This window comes from Dipodomys spectabilis, unplaced genomic scaffold (genome assembly GCF_019054845.1).
Source record: "Dipodomys spectabilis isolate Male_0828 unplaced genomic scaffold, ASM1905484v1 ptg000042l, whole genome shotgun sequence".
Lineage (NCBI taxonomy): Eukaryota > Metazoa > Chordata > Mammalia > Rodentia > Heteromyidae > Dipodomys > Dipodomys spectabilis.
The window spans coordinates 17,163,185-17,180,873 of record NW_024870719.1 but is presented as its reverse complement, the minus strand read 5'-3'; positions in this window follow the sequence as shown (position 1 = coordinate 17,180,873).

Genomic DNA, 17,689 nt, shown 5'->3' with positions numbered 1-17,689 from the left:
TCTCCCTTAGCCCCTGAGTTCAAGCCTTAGTACCAACACAAATACGCCAATAAATGATTTTTTAAGAGAAAGTTCAAGTAGCTAATAAAAGGATCAAAAAAATGCTACGTTTTCAGGAAAGCAATGAATATCAGTAGTTCAAGGCATGGATTTCCTTGAAGACTGAAGAAATCGATTGCCTACTTTGAGTCTGTGAAAACAGATAGCATATTTGCAAATGTTTGCCTTCTGCAGGGATGAAGTGCTTCATCTCCAAGAGAACAAAATGAGATTTAAAAATTCAGGTTGATTACTGGAAACACTCCGTATCTGGAAGATAAATATTAAATTATGAAATGGCCTCCTCAGGCAAATTGTGAAAGTCATCATCCAAAATATTAAAAATTAAATCAGATAAAACATTAGATGAGCCTAATGTAGGAAATGATTCTGCTCTGGTTTGGGGACGGGAGAGATTGGAGGACATATTGGGACTTTTCTATTATTAATTTGAAAGATTTTTGCCAAGAAACAAAACCCACACAACATAAGCTCCGAACTGCTATTTAGAGCTCCTGAAGAAACAGGTTCTTAGGGGCTAGAGATAAAGCTTTGGATCTATTTTTAGTGTATTGAAGTAGAAAGCCAACAAAGCTCCAGTCCACATCCTCCTGACAATTCTCAGAAGTGAAAAATGACTTCATATATATTCAGATGCCCACCTCCTTTACATATGAGAAGGTCAAGAATACAAACCCGATTAAAAACAAAAACAAAAACACAAAACCTGGGGTATTTGTGGCTTACACCTGTAACCTTAGCTACTTGGAAGGCTGCAATCCAGAGGATAAAAATTCAAAGCCAACCCAGAGGAAAAACACCTTTGAGAGGCATTCTCTCCGAAATAATAAGCAAAAAGCCAAGCTGAAGGTATAGCTCAGTTGGTAGAGTACTAGCTGAATGAACAGGTGTGAGGCTCTGAGTTCAAACTCGGATACTGCCACATCCACAATTCTCTTATATCCTTCATTGACTCGAAAGAATATTGGTGTTTGAAGATAAAAGGCATTGTTACAACTGGAGACTTTTCTATAGTTAGATTTTTAAGGCCATATTTGAATTGGAGAGACTATACTTTTTTTCTTGCCAGTCCTGGGGCATGAACTCCAGGCCTAGGTACTGTCCCTGAGCATCTTTTGCTCAAGGCTACAACTTGAAAGAGGCTATACTTTAAAAGATAAACACACAAATTACAGAATTAAGGAAGAGAAGTATTACTACATGGAGAATGGCATTGTCCTACACATATAATGAAGACTTTGTAAAGGTCTTAGAAGGAATGTAAAAGAAAAATATGCAGAAATGTGGTTCGCACAAAGATGGCAAACACCTGAGGATTTCTCAGATAAGTCTTGAACAAGCCATGAATAAAAGGTTCCTATTCATCTGTCCACTTTGGGTCTGCCAACATTTATTAGGTGTCTATGTGCTTGGCACTGGTGCTGAGGACAAATTAGATTGCAGGAGGATATAGAAAAGGCAATCTTCAAAAAAAAGAAAAAAGAAAAGGCAATCTTCCATCCAGGTGGGATGATATATGTTAACCAAAGCAATAGCAAAAACCTAACTATAGAGACTGTAAAAACTGCTACAATGCAAACGAATGTGGCAAAGAGCATACAACAGGGTAAATGTATATAATTCAGGAGTGAAGGGAAGCATCCTTTACATGAGTATTTCCATTGTGTCTTTGTGTGAGTTTGCCCCGCAACAGTAAATGAGACAAGGGTTTAGGCGTAAGTGATTTATTTAAGAAGTGATCCTAGAACGTGTTCTTAAGGAGTAGGAAAGGGAGAGATCTTGTTTCTTTCTGTTACTGTAACAAAATAACCAGAAGTTGGGTGTTTCTAAAAGAAAAGAAAAGTCTATTTAACGTATGAGTTCAGAAGCTAAAATTTCAAAATTGAGTGATCCTATCTGTTTGGCATCTAAGGAGAAGCCCCTTGGCTGCATTCAAGGTGGGTGGGATCAAGACAGGAACCTGGGCAAGCAGGGAGAGAACAGTTACATGGCAAGACAAGAAGGAGAGAGCGGGGCTGGGAAGGTGGCTCAGTGGTAGAGTGCCTGCCTTGCATGCATGAGGCCCTGGGTTTGATTCCTCAGCACCACATAAGCAAAATGAAAAAAGCCAGAAGTGGTACTGTGGCTCAAGGGGTAGAGCACTAGGAACAGCATTCAGGCTCTATCACTGGCAAAAAAGAAAAAAGAAAGAACTCAAGGGTCAGGCTCTCTTTTTATAACAACTTGCTCCCATAGCAGGAGGAAAACCAATACTAACAGAGGGTCACTAGTGAGCAAATGAACCACTGAATAACTGGGCTTTGTCCCACAAGAGATAGGGAGACTTTGTGAAACACCCAAGCCCCTCACTGGTAGAAGCCAGTACATTATCCATCACTCCCATCCTCATTAGTTAGGGAGTCTCTCCAGGAGTATTAAATTCCCAGCACCTGCTGCCTCCTCCTGGAACGGAGACACAGGAAGCTTACATGGATGCTACATATAGACTAGAAGTCTCAAACCATATGAATCATCTGGAGGTCTCAACAAAACAAATCTCAGAACTTTACCCTGGAGCTTCCAACTCCAGGGATGAGGGTATGGGATGAGGTTTGCGAGTTTGTATTTCTTTTTCTTCCTTCCCAGTCCTGGAGCTTGAACTCAGGGCCTGGGAACTGTCTCTGAGCTTCTTTTGCTCAAGGCTAGTGCCCTACCATTTGAGACACAGCTCTACTTCTGACTTTTTGTAGTTAATTGGAAATAGTCTCACAGACTTTCCTGCCCAGGATGGCTTCGAACTGCAACCCTCAGATCTCAGCCTCCTGAGTAGTTAGGATGTATGAACCATGGGCACCTGGTGAAAGTTTGTGTTTCTAGCTTTTTTCTGGTTGACAATTAGGCTGTGACTTGGGGCTAACACATTGAGAAGAACTAGTCTAGGCCAGCTGTGAGCAGGGCATGTTTGCCAATCATAATATCCTATTGGTCACAGGGACCAGAGAGCCATCTAGGTAGAGGAATCCCTGTACAACAGCCCTGAGGTAGGGGGAAATCTGATGACAGGTGGCAAAAGAAATGCCCAATGGAGAGAGCATATAAAAAGATGGAGCCAGCAGTGCACAGGAGTCAGTCAGGGCTCTTGGGCCATAATAGGGTTTGAGGTGTGCGTGTATGCAAATACACACATGCATTGGACTTTAACTCAAGGCCTGGTCACTGCTCCTTAGCTTTTCCACTCAAGGCTAGCACTCCACCACTTGAGGCACAGCTCTGCTTCTGGCCTTTTTGGTGTTAATTGGAAATGAGTCTCAAGGACTCTCTTGCTCAGGCTGGCTTCAAACCTTGATCCTCAAATCTCAATCTCCTGAGTAACTAGGATTACAGGTGTGAGCCCCAGGGATGCACAAGTTTGATTCTTTTGCCCAATAGAAGACCAAGGAGAAGGTTCTAAGGAATGGACAAATCTGTGTGTCAAATCTGCCCAGACATTAGGAAAGGTGAAGATGTGACACTCCCTTCAGGATCCTTTGTAAGAAGCAGCTATCAAGTGAAAGTGAACTGGCAATGGATCCCCATGGAATCTACTGTATTTACAGAAGTCATCAGGCTTTTAGGGGATGTTCTAGAATGGTTGGCTGTGTGAGGCTACTTATTCGGATGACCTGTCTGAGCAGGCTCTGAAGGAGCAGAACTTGCCATCCCAGCCTTGGCTGCTTTTGCATCAGAACTATGTTAAGTGCAACCAAGAGTCAAAGAACGGGCTGGGAAGGTGGTTCAGTGGTAGAGTGTTTGCCTTGCATGCATGAAGCCCTGGGTTCAATTCCTCAACACCACATAAGCAGAAAAAGCCAGAAGTGGTGCTGTAGCTCAAGTGGTAGAGCGCTAGCCTTGAGCTGAAGAGCTGAGGGACAGCGCCCAGGCCCAGAGTTCAGGCCCACGACCGGACCCCCCCCCCAAAAAAAGGAGTCAACGGCACAAGAAAAATTATCTATATGTGCCTTTTCTGCCTAAAGTAAAGCATATGTTGCTGCTGGTGGAAGGCATCTCTTGTAGCTGGGAGACAAGAACTGTCATTTTCCTATTGATACCACTTACCTCTATTGAATCTACTCTCTCTATATATAGATATCTATCTATCTATCTATCTATCTATCTATCTATCTATCTATCTATCTATCTATCTATCTATCTACCTATCTATCTATCTATATGTTTCTATCTATCTGATGCACTCTGAATGTATATTTGCATACATACATACATACATATACATACTCACACTGGCAACTGAACTCAGTGCCTTCTGTTTGCACTTGCTAGGCAGACACTCTACTATTTTATCCCAGCCCCCCACCCCCACCCTACTTTCATTCTTGAATTTCTCAGTTACCTATTTTAAGTTTCACTGTTTTTCTCTCTTTCAATCAGACACATATCCTGGCTCTTCTTCTTCATAAACACTTTTAAAAAAATCTTCTTTATTATGCCTCCATCAGAAAGAATGACATTGCCCCATTTATTAGGAAATGGAAAGACTTGGAAAAAATTATATTAAGTGAAGTAAGCCAGGCCCAAAGAAACATAGGTCCCATGGTTTCCCTTATTTGCAATAACTAGTATATGTCTGAGACAAGCAGAAAAGGTCAGATAAGTTGATGTTAGGCAAAATGAACCCCAAGATGAGGACTCAAATGGTTTTTCTTTCTTGCTATTGTTTCTAACATATTTATAAGATGATTTCTTTGTTGCTTTGTATGTCCCTCCCCCATGGTATAACCCCTGTTTTCACTGAATGTGATGTTGGTATAATTTCGGGAAGGGAAGGAAAAAAAATGAATTGTTTAAATAGGGATAACAGGTGGACCCATTGCAACAAAGAGAGGTACAAGGCATTATGTTGAAAAATGGACTGGTGGGGGAAAAGGAGGGAGATGGGGAGGGATGGTAAGGAGAAACAAAGGAGGAGACAACAATGCTTGATAAGAAATGTGCTCATTACCTTGCTCGTGTAATTGTAACCCCTCTGTAGGGTATTTTCACAATTAAAAAAAATTCTCTTTACAAAAAAAAAAAAAAAAGAACTGTCATTTTCATTAAAGGCAGAGTCAACATCAGGATGATCGTGTATAACTTGGTCCTTGTCTGCCAGTACTTTACCCACATATTTCTACAATGGCTCCTCATTCAAAGCTTGTTAAAGAAAAAATTGAAAAAATTACACAAATAGAAACATTAAAGCTCTAAACAGCTTTTTCCAGAATCTTCTCAAAATTTATCTTTTTATTATCATTTGAGGAGGGATTAAACATAACATAGTTAACCGACCACTAGACTATGTCCTCTTTCCCAAAGGGTTTTTCTCTTCTTTCTTTTTTGGGGGGTCGGGGTGGGGTAGGGGTGCTGGTTCTGGGCGGGCCTGGGCACTGTCCCTGAGCTTTTATTTGCTCCAGGACAGCTCTCTACCACTTGACCCACAGCTCCACTTTTAGCTTCTTGGTGGTTAATTGATGCTTGGGAGTCTCATACACTTTCCTGTCTGGGCTGACTTCAGATTCTCAGATCTCGGCCTCCTGAGGATTATAGGTGTAAGCCACCAGTACCTGGTATTTCTCATTGTTGTTGTGGACTTGAACTCAGAGCCTCAAGTTCTCAGTTGGATTTTTTACTCAGGGCTAGTGTTCTACCACTTGAACCACACCTCCACTTACAGTTTTTTGATGGCTAATTGGAGATAAGAGTCTCACAAACTTTTCTTCATTTGCCTTCACTTTATGTGTAGAACAATGTCATTCTCCATACAGTACTACTACTCTTCTTTTTTGTTGTTGTTTTTTTGCAATCCTGGAGCTTGAAAATCAGGTCTGGGAACTGTCCCTGAGCTTCTTTTGTTCAAGGCTAGCACTTTGCCCCCTGAGCCACAACTCCACTTCTGGCTTTTTCTGTTTATGTGGTGCTGAGGAATCAAACCCAGGGTTTTATGCATGCTAGGCAAGCACTCTACCACTAAGCCACATCCCAGCCCCTATTTTTCTTTAATTCTGATTTTATGTGTTTATCTTTTAAAGTATAGCCTCTCCCACCCAAGCGTAGCCTTCATAATCTAGCTATAGAAAGATCTAATTTGAAGACTGAAGAAGATTCTATTTGAAGACTTCTTTTTCTCATCTCCTGAGAACTAGGATTAAAAGTTTGAGCCTCAGCCACCCAGCTTCCCAAAGGGGTTTTGTTGTTATTTTAACAGGAGAAGCCCTTGTGCTTCTTCAGATAAATCGAATCCAGTCTAATGGTGGTGTGGATCTCCTGTGTTTTAGAAAAATCATTTTGACATTTCAAGTTGTTTGATTAGAACCATGGGTTCTTACTCTAGTAACTCCATATTGGTTTGCTCAGTATGAACAGTGGCTTCCCATAAACACAGTTTAACAAGCTGCAACTTTGTTTCCTTATTTCCTCAGCAGAGAAGTGCCTGTGTCCAGCCTGTTCACTTATAGCCAAGCTATTTTCTGCGACCCCATTATGTATAAGCATTAACAAAACTTATTTTTTTTTAAAAGTCAGGCTAGGCACCAGTGACTCACACCTAACTACTCAGTAGACTGGGATGTGAGAATCACAGTTCAAAACCAGCCCAGGCAGAAAACTCCAACGCACTCTATCTCCAATTAACCAGAAAACAAACTAGATTGGAGAAGTGGCCTGAGTGGTACATCACCAGTGTAAGTAGGAAAAGCCAAAATGAGAGCTTGAAGCCCTGAGTTCAAGCCCTGGTACTAACACAGGAACAAAAGTCTGTGTTAAGAGCTGGGAAGGTGGCTCAGTGGTAGAGTGCTTGCCTTGCGTGCATGAGGCCCTGGGTTTGATTCCTCAGCACCACATAAGAAGAAAAAGCCAGAAGTGGCACTGTGGTTCAAGTGGTAGAGTGCTAGCCTTGAGGAGCTGAGGGACAGCGCTCAGGCCCAGAGTTCAGGCCACACAATCAGACGCCCCCCCCCCAATAAAAGTCTGTGTTAAGGAGAGAATCTGAAGCTCTGATGGATGGAGACTCTTAGGGAATCTGAAGCTCTGATGGATGGAGACTCCTGGGGAAGGGGATGAAGGTTCAGGTACACTATGCTCTGATGGGAACAGGAACACCCATTCTGTCTGATGGACAAGAGGAAATCTTGTGCAGGCACAAGAGGTTTGGATGTCTGTTAGAGTATGTCAGAGGGCTATGTCCTGATGATTTTAGTTAGTGGAACTTAGGAGTAGGTTGGCAGGGCCCAGAGGGACTACTGCCTTCAGTAGTGGACAGTGGAGGTGAATGGGAAGATGAGAACAGGCCACTTCTGCACAATGATACACTTGCTCATGGCTCAGCTCTCAAAGATGTCGCACTAGTATCTGCACCAGTGGGCCCAAGAAACAGCAATGTGTCGCTCCTAGTCTAGGCTCTAATGGCCTCCTAAGAGTGCATGTACCTGGAGTTCCTCTGTTTAAAGGAGCTCATACTCCAGTAATGGAAAGGGCATGGAGATAAATGAACAAATATGTGATCATTTCAAATATCTGATGTCTTATACCAAACAAAAGTAGCCAAAGATAGAAGGTAACTGGGAAGTAAAACAGTTCTGAGCTGAGAAACAGAAAGACACGGAGAAGCTCCAGGACAAGAAGAATGGTATGTGCTAAGATGGAAAAATAGGGTTTTGTCTGATAGACACAGCCAGCAGGTCAGAGGAGTGGAGCAGGTCAGAATATGGGAGGTCTTTCAAGCTGTGGCAAAAACTTTGAGTTTCATTCTAAGTGAGATGAAGCTGCTAATGCTCCTAAGAAGAGAGTAAAGTATTAAGATAGAGGCTTATCCTAGATACTGGACTAGGTAATGGATTGGAGGGGGAGGAGTTGATGGAGCAATTAGGAGCCACTGAATAAAGAGGGAAGACTAGGGAGGGATGGTGGAGATGGAGAGAGGTGAATCCATTTGGATCCATTTTAGAGACAGACTAACAGAACTCAGTGCTAAATTAGTCACTGGAGAAAGGCAGTTCAGGGAAGTGGAAAAATCAGGGCTGATTTTTTGTTTGTTTGTTTGAGCAAATAGGTATAATGGTAACACTTGATGAGATGAACAATGTTGGAACAGGAACAGATATTAGAGAAAAAGCTCTGAATCCCACTGCATGAAGAGTTCAACGTGTCTGTTACAGGTGGATCTGTAATTCTGGAGCCACAAGGGACAGATCTGGGCTAAAATCTTGGGGGTTTTCAGTTATAGTACCTTAATTAAGCCTAAAGATAGGAAGAGATTAGCTGGAGAGGACATGTATGCAGAAAACAAAACAGGTCCTAGACAGAGCTCTAGAGCAAGCTGAATTTAAAGCTAAGCTACAGGAAAAGTCAACAAGGAAGAATGGATAGACAGGTGGAAACAAAACAGGATATGGCAATGTCCAGAATATGACCCTGAGTTCAAGCCCCAGGACTGGCCAAAAAAAATTAGTAAAGTGTTAAAAAGGGTTGAGGAAGTAAAGTGATTTTTCCTTAACATCTGATCGTTCTTAGCTGGGACACCTATAATAAAAGATAGATTGCTGGGCACTGGTGGCTCACTCCTGTAATCCTAGCTACTCAGGAGGCTGAGATCTGAGGATCGCCATTCAAAACCAACCCAGGCAGGAAAGTTCATGAGACTCTTATCTCCAATTAATCCCCAGAGAACGAGAAGTGACACTGTGGCTCGAAGAGGCAGAGCACTAGCCTTGAGCAAAAAAAATCTCAGGGACAGTGCCTAGGCCCTGGGTTCAAGCCCCACAACCTCCCCCCGAAAGAATAGATTAAGAAAAGGGGGGGGGGTATGGTATGCCAGGTGCTGGTGGCTCACACCTGTAATCCTAGTTATTCAAGAGGTTGAGATTTGAGGATTGTGGTTCAAAGACAGCCTGAACAGGGAAAATCTGTGAAACCCTTATCTCCAATTAACCACAAAACTCCAGAAGTAGAGCTGTGGCTCAAATGGTAGAGCGCAAAAGCTCAGGGACAGCACTGAATTCAAGCTCCAGGTCTGGTACACAGAGACAGACAGATACACAGATAGGCACACGCACCACACAGACAGAAAGAAAAGAACACATCTATAACTACATGTGGTATCCATCATGTGGGAAAAACTTCAAATTAAACAACTCCAAGTGGTGGCTGAGAACTCTAGTTTATATGGCATCTTCAAAATAGAACAAACAGGGGTGTGTTGTGGTGTGAATGGTAGAGTGCTTCTCTGCAAAGCTTGAGGCCCTGGGTTCAATTCCCAGTACGACAAACAAGCAAACAGCTAATATCCCACCTCCACCCAACCCAGAGAGCTTGGGGGGTGGGGGTGGGGGGGTAGTGAGCATAGCTCAGTGGTAGAGCACTTGCCAGGCATGCACAGGTTCAATTCCCGGCACAGAAAGATGACAGATAAACAGATGCAGGCAGGGGCGGGGGGGGGGGGGGGGGGGGGGGGGGTTTGCCTCGGAGAGGAAGAGAGAGAAAGAAAGTATAAATAGGAGAGGGAGGGGGAGGAAAGAGAAGGGGAAAAAGAGAAAGGGGGAGGGGGGAGAGATAGCTGAGAACTGACAGGATGAAAGAAAGCTGTTTTAGACTTCAAAGGATAAGAAACTGTGGGAAGAAAACGAATGGATCCTCCCTCCAGTATCACATCTAGGCTCTAGTGTGAGTCAAGAGTTAAGACTTTGTTTCCAGTGCAGAATTTCTCTGCTATCATGAGCAAAAAGGAAGATTAGAGAGCTTTTCTGTCATTTACTGCTTCTTCATTACTTTCAGATCAAAAACACTTATTTTTAAGTCCAAGAGGCATAAATTCTTGTTTGCTTTAGAGGCCTGGCCTAAGTGTGGGAGGTAATTTAGAATTAAAGACATAGGGATCCTACACATACGCATCCCAAGTGAGTGGGGTTTTTTGTTTGTTTATTTAAGAAGACTGTTGCATTAAATAGGTAGTGGAGGAATATGTGTGATCAATACAGCTTATTTTCTATGTTTTGGAACTAGAGCAGTAGAGTCTCTGAATAGGACAAGAAGAATGACTTAAAAATAAGGGGAGAATTAGCTACAGTAGGAAAAATGGATCATATGAGAATAGGGTAACTCCAAGAAGACAATCCTACAGAGAGACTGGATCCCAAGTGAACAGCTTTTTTCAACTTTTTTTTTTTGGTGCCAGTATTATAGCTTGAACTCAGGGCTTCACACTCGCACCTGGTTTTCCACTCAAGACTAATGCTCTACTACTTAAACCATACCTCCATGTCCAGCTTTTTGCTGGTTAGTTGGAAATTAATCTGACTCCCTCAGATTTGCTTGCTTGGGCTGGCATTGAACCAAGATCCTCAGATCTCAGCCTCCTAAGTAGGTAGGATTACAAGTATGTGCCACTGGCACACAGCTTTAAAAAAAAAAAAATCCAGTTTTTATTGGGGTAAAACACGTAATATTTTCCTTCTTAACCATTTTTCAGTTTACAGTTAAATTCATTCATAATATTATGCTACCCACCAATAACCCCCAATTTCTCTCCCCTGGAAACCACCTTTTCAAAAATTATTATCTTTAAGTGGTTGTACAGTGGATTTGTCATTCAACAAAGAAGTTTATGAATAAAACATGTCTTGATCAATGTCACTTCTTTCAACATCTCACTCACCCCTTCCCAACCCATCCAAAACCATCTTCTTCTAAATGTCCTTTCCATATTTTGACTACTCTTAAGTACCTCATATAACTGGACCACATCTGTTATTTGTTTTTGTGTGTGTGCGAGTGTGACTGGCTTATTTCACTTACTATACAGACTTGCAAACATTATCCATATTGCTGAATTTCCACCAGGAAATTTTTTTTTATTTTTATTTTTTTGTTTTTATTTTTGTTTTACACCATTTCCAATGCTTAATAAGTTCTTCATGAGCTATTAATGGAAATTAATTCAAGGGAGAGAGAAGATTTACAAATACACCTCCCAGGCACCAGATGGCAATGTTCAGCTATTGGCCAGTTCTCTGTCACCTAAGAATACCTTCTTAAGACCTAGCTGATAAAAGCACTTTTGTCCTGTCAAGTTGGACTGAGTTGGCCCCAGGGTAATTGGAAATGCTGGTGACTTTCTGGTTTGGCTCTTTTAGTGGTACTGCAACTTCTGGCTTGGATAGAATAGAGACTGTAGGCATTTGAAAAGAGCCTTATAATACAAAGAGCAAGAGGTAGAAATTGATTCTCAGAATGGGGGTTGGGAGTTAAGAGTTTACCTGCCATCAGAAACTAGAAGGAACCAACTGGACAATCCCAGTAAAATCAGCAGGGAGGCCTACAATATGTATTAACAAACACACTCTAATTGGAGTAATGTTTTGCATTATAGGATGGAAGCAGCTGTAGAAACTGGCCTCTTGGCCTGTGGCCTTCCAGTGACCCACAGCATTGGCCATACTGGCTGTCTCAGGCCAGTGGATTCCCTACCCCACCCTGAGCACACCTGTAGTATGGGCCCACTGCACCTATGATGTCACCACTGACTGTCCCTTATGGGCCTCTCAATCTCTGTCCTAGTTGAACCAAAATAATCTTTCTCGATCACATCCTTCCTTTCTTACATCCCCACCCAGATCCGACCTCCTGGAGGGCGTTCATCTGAGCAGCACAATAACCCAACCAGCCCCACCCTCTTCACAGACTAATATTGATGGTATTTGTTTAAATACATTTAGACCCCAATTTTCTCTATCCTGACGAGCCTTTTCACTGTTACAGGGTATTCAGAGCCTCCCACTAACCCTTCCTGTCTTTGCAAATTACTGTGTATTTCTACTGGCTTGGCAGTGTTCACTCCAATTTCCCTCATATCTTTTGGAATTATCCCAATGAGAAATCTTGGTTTTGATTTTAAGCAATCATTTCCCCCTTGTATTGTCCAGAGTCTTATGCTCAGGTCTCTTTTTTTTTTTTGCAGGGGGGGGGGGGGGCAACATCTTTGCTTCTGCTGTCCCTTCAAATTACAATCTTGTTTCTTGTTTTGCTGCTGCCCAGGACCTCTTGGAACTCTAGAACTGTCCTCTTCAAGGTCAACAGTAATTGTCACCAGTCTCTGTTGTCCTCTTCTGCATCATTCGATACTGCTGACCACAATCTTTTCCTTCTTGAATTGATTCCCTTTATTTTCTTTGCTTGCCTGTTACTGGACTAACCTGATTTTCCCCCTCTGATCCTTCTGTTACCTTGGATGACTTTTCTTCCTGCTTCTGCCCTAGTCTCAATGAGGGGGTTGAGCCATTCCTTATAGCTCACCTGTGTACTGATTTCCCAGTGCTTTCTGATCCGCTCCCAAGATCACCAGGCTTATATATCTAATTTCTCTCTTAGTTTTACTGTAGGATATAATTCCAGCAGCAGCAGTTAGACATTTTATAAAATTTCCTCATCTTTCTCTCATCCCTGAAATCAGCATCTACGTATCATTTTCTAGTTCATTGCTCCCCTGTTCTCCTGGTCATTTAAATATAAAAACTTGGAAGGATTTCTAACCACTTTTTTAGGCCTAAATTCTAATCTCAATGCTTGCAAATGCCAGCTGTTTGATTTATAACAATTTATATATCTAGATAACAAATGTAGCCATCAGTTAACTTTATTAAATAAGGATAGTAACAACTATTACTATTACTACTACTACTACTACTACTACCCTCAGGGTTATTTTGAGGATATTTAAGGTACATTTAAAGCATAGCACATTTAAAGACCATTACAAATACTCTGCTTGTTTATTTTATTTTTTGAGGTTATGAGGCTTGACCTGAGATCTTTTTGGTCAAGGCTAGCTTACTACCACTTTAAGCCACAGATCCACTTCCAGTTTTCTGATAGTTAATTGGAGCAAGAGTCTAAGAGTCAAGAGCCTAAGAGGCTCACAAAATTTCCTGCCTGAACTGTGATCTTCAGATCTCAATCTCCTGAGTAGCTGGGATTACAAGTGTGAGCAACCAGCATCTGCCTGGGGGATTTTTTAAAATAATAATCCTTTTGGAATCTTCTACATACCTCATTCTATTATTTAACATACCAGTTAAAGTGTTTTAGTTGTTGTATTTTTTTCTTTCTCAATCTAAGTTGTGAACAGATTCCAAATCAAGCTTCTGAATCTTAGTACCTATTTCATCATGCATCTATCTATCTATCTATCTATATGTATACACATACATATATATATTACTAGATTAATCTTTGGACATTGACTTTATGACATGGCTGCCTACCATACAGCAACCATCAAATGGTGTTAGGGTTTCAACCTCAGAGTGTAACTTTCTGTCCTCTCTCCATCATTTCTCTGGCATTTCCTCCTTCTTTCTCCTGGCTGGGAAGCAAGCAAGTTGACTTCTGCCTCTCATATAATACCATAAAACATTCCTCTCTATAAAACATCCCATCACTTTGCTAATAACTTGTGTGTGTGTGTGCGAGCGCGTGTGTGCAAGTGCAAGCATGTGAATAAGCGTGCACACATGCATCAGTACTAAGCCTTGAACTCAGGGCCTTCTGTGCTCACTTGGTTTTTGCTCAATGGTACTGTACCACTTGAGCCACACCTCCACTTTCAGCTTTTGCCTGATTAATTGGAGATCAAAGTCTCCCAATTTGTCAGCTCAGGAAGCTTTCAAACATCTCCTGGATAGTTAGGACTATAGGTATGAACCACCAGCACCAGGTTGCTAGTGTGTGTGTGTGTGTGTGTGTGTGTGTGTGTGTGTGTGTGTGTGTGTGTGTGTGTGTGTTTGTGCGCATGCGCACCTATACTAGAATTTGAACTCAGAGTCTGGGTGCTATCTCTGAACTTTTTAGTTCAAGGTTAGTGCTCTACCACTTAAGCCACAGTTTCACTTCTGGCTTTTGTGGTTAGTTAGAGATAAAAGACTAATGATCTTTCCTGTCCTGGATGGCTTCCACGGTCCTCAGATGTTAGCCTCCTGAGTAGCCAGGATTTCAGTTATGAGGTATCTGTGCTAATGACCTTTTGAAGTCCACACTATACCAGACCTCAGAATGGATCTGTGCTTCACAATCTAGCCTTTATTTTTTTTCTCCTTTCTCATTTTTAAAAATGAATCATTGCTTTTAAATTAGAGCTTTACTGAGGCATAATTCACACACCATAAAATCAACTGTAATTCAGTGAGATTTCTCAGACATGCAACCATCACTACTAATTGCAGAATATTTTGTCACCCCCCAAATAAACATTGCACCCATTAGGACTATTTCCCACTCTCTCTTTACATCTCACCCCCCTCCTGATGGCCACAAATCTACTTTCTATGTCTTTGGTTTTGTCTATCCTAATATTTCTCATACACAAGGTTTTAAGTTATGTGGGTTGTTGTTGTTATTTGGTTGGTTGGTTGGTTATTTTGTTTTGTCTGCTTTTTCCAGGCTGGAGAATGAAACCCAGGGTAAGTACCCCCCCATTGAGTTGCATGCATCCCCAGCCCATGGATACAAGGTTTTATGTATATTTTCAATCCTCTTGCAAATGTATACTTAGGAGTAAAATTAGGGAGTCCTATGATGCTTGATCCATTTAGGCTTCAAAATAACACTAAATTGGATGCTTATAAACAGAAGCATTTATTTCTCACAGCTTTAGAAGCTGAGAAGTCCAGCTTTGGGTCTGCTGAGGGCACCCTTTTGGTTGTGTTCTAGCTGTGCACCTTACACCACCACCACCCCGTTCTTTTTATTTATTTATTTAAATTTTATTTTATTTTATGTTTGCTGGTCCTGGGGTTTGAACTCTGGGCCTGGGCTCTGTCCATGAGCTTCTTTTGCTCAAGGCTAGCGCTTACCATTTGAGCCACGGTGCCACTTCTGGCTTTTTCTGAGTAGTTTATTAGAGATAACAGTCTCATGGACTTTCCTTCCTGGACTGGCTTTGAACTTCAATCTTCAGATCTCCTGAGTAGCTAAGATTACAGGTATGAGCCACCAGCACCTGGTGTAAATATTTTTTATTGTTACTATAAAGGTGATGTACAGGGGGTTACAGTGAAGTCAGGTAAAGAGTAAAAAATGTTTTGCCTGCCACCCCTTTTAAGAGAGTAGGTGATATAATCAAAGGAGAGATCTCATGATCTAACTGGAATCTATACTTCTTACTACCACCCTCTAGAGAGGAAGGTTTCAACAGGAATTCAGTGGAGACATGAACATTCTGACCATAGCATGTGGTATACCCCATGTTTACTTTACAAGGGAACTGCCAAACTGGTTTACAGTACAACTGACCATTTTGCTTCAGCAATGTGTAAGAATGGAGGTTTCTCCAGATCTAGCTGCCATTGTCATATTTTTTCTTCCAGTGGAGAGGAAGTGCTATCTCTCTGAGATTTTGATTTGCATTTCCCTGTTGGCTAATGATGTCAAGTATCTTATTTTGTGTGTGTACTAGTATTTGAATTCAGGACCTGGGAGCTGTCCCTTAGCTTTTTCACTCAAAGCTGACACTACCACTTGAGCCATAGCTCTCCATTTCCAGCTCTTTGGTGATTAATTGAAGATTTCCTGCCTGGGATTGGCTTCTAACCACAATCCTCAGACCTCAGCCTCCTGAGTAGCTATGATTAGGGCATGAGCTACCAGAACATACTGCTCAAGTTGTGTTTTTATGTGCAGATTGGCCAATTTTATGCCTTCTATCTACTCATGTTCTTTGCCTATTTTAAATTATTTGTCTTGGGTTACTGTGAAGTTTTAATGGGTCTTTATATTATTCTAGATCCCAAGTCCCTTAATAGATATAGTATTTGCAAATATTTTCCTCAAAATAATATGGTTGGTTGACTTTCGTAGTGCTAGCATTCCCTAGGCAAGTACCCTAGCAATGGGCTGGCTACATTCCGAGACTCTAACATTTTGATGAAATAGAATTCCTTTAATTTTCCTTTCGTTACTTATGCCTTGATGTCCTAAGAAGCCAAGGTTTCAAAGGGGTTAGTCTGACTTCTTATTCTTCCTCTTCCTCCTCCTCCTCCTCCCCTTCCTTCTCCTCCTCCCTCCTTCATTGTTGTTGTGTGAGTACTGTAGCTTAAACTCAAAGCCTGGGTACTGTCCCTTACTTTTTCACTCAAGTCTGGCACTCTACCACTTGAGCCACAGCTTCACTTCTGGTTTTTTTTTTCTGGTTAACTGAGGATAAGAGTCTCACTGACTGCCCTGCCCCAACTGACTTCAAACAGCAATCCTCAGATCTCAGCCTCCTGAATAGGTAGGATTAGGATTACAGGAGTGAGCCACCCACACCTAGTTTTTCTTGATTTCTACAAGGAATCTCTACTAATTCCGGCCAAGTGCTTCTGTAAGCTGCCTTCCCACTCAGAAGTCACAGCCTACTTCCCATGATTCTTTCTCACTATCAGTTTTGCCGAGTTTGGCAAGAAGAATGAGGCTCACCTAGTGTTTGGCAGGAATGATTCATGACATTTCACCTTTGTGACTTCCTATTACAAATTTAAGCCCCTTTTACACAAGCATATGAAAAAGCATACTTTCTCTTATCTCTGACCTCTCTTCTTCCTTCAAACCTTTTAGAAATTTTGTGTTACAGCATAGAACCAAGAGGCTCAGTGGAAAAGCTGAAGTCAATCTGAGGCTTACAATGACCCAGGGCTGCGTTTGACTGCAGCTCTGTGAGATATCATTTGGTCTAAATCTAAGTCCAGTGCTTGGCACCTTATTTGGATATTGCTGCTTTTAATGCGTGAGCTGTTCTTCCAAACACTGGCGTTGTCGGCTACTTCTCAGTATGATGTAAGTACCACAAGTATCACATCATCTTAGGGGTCCTAGTTAGGGTGGGGGAGTTTCTGATGAGGTCCTGCATGAAATACATTGGAAACAGAATGTGGAAGTAAATATTTAAGAAATGCACTCGAAGACCTCACTTGATAAGCTCAAAAAACAAAAACGTTCCTGGCTTCAGAGGTTTAGAACTGGCTCCTTGTTAATCTTCAAAGCAGCAACAGCTTGAAAAGCTCAAAACCAAAGCCTGAAAGGAACAGCTGTGCCCACCCTGATCTATACTCCTCCTGTGGTACTTAACTGCCTCCTGGTGCACACACTGCTTAAACATCTTGCTTGCTTTTTTTTTTTTTTTCCTTTCTTTCCCCCGCCCCCCCCTCCCCCCCCATCCTGGGGCTTGAATTCAGGGCCTAAGTATTGTCCCTGAGCTTCCTTTGCTCAGGGCTAGCTACTGTACCACTTAAGCCACAGTTCCACTTCCAGCTTTTTCGGTAATATATTGGAGACAAGGAACTCATGCACTTTCCTACTCAGGCTGGCTTTGAACTGAGATCCTCAAATCTCATCCTCCTGAGTAGCTAGGATTACAGATGTGAACCACTGGCACCCAGCATGTTTTTTGTTTTATAAACACATGTTTGAAGCTGGTACCTGAGGCTCTCACCTTTAATCCTAGCTACTCAGGAGGCTGAGTTGTGAGGATTGAGGTTCAAACCCAACCTAGGCAGACAAATCTAAGAGACTCTTATGGCCAATTAGCTAGCAAAAAGCAGAAACTGGAAGTGTCGCTCAAGTGGTAGAGCACCAGCCTTGAGCCAAAAAG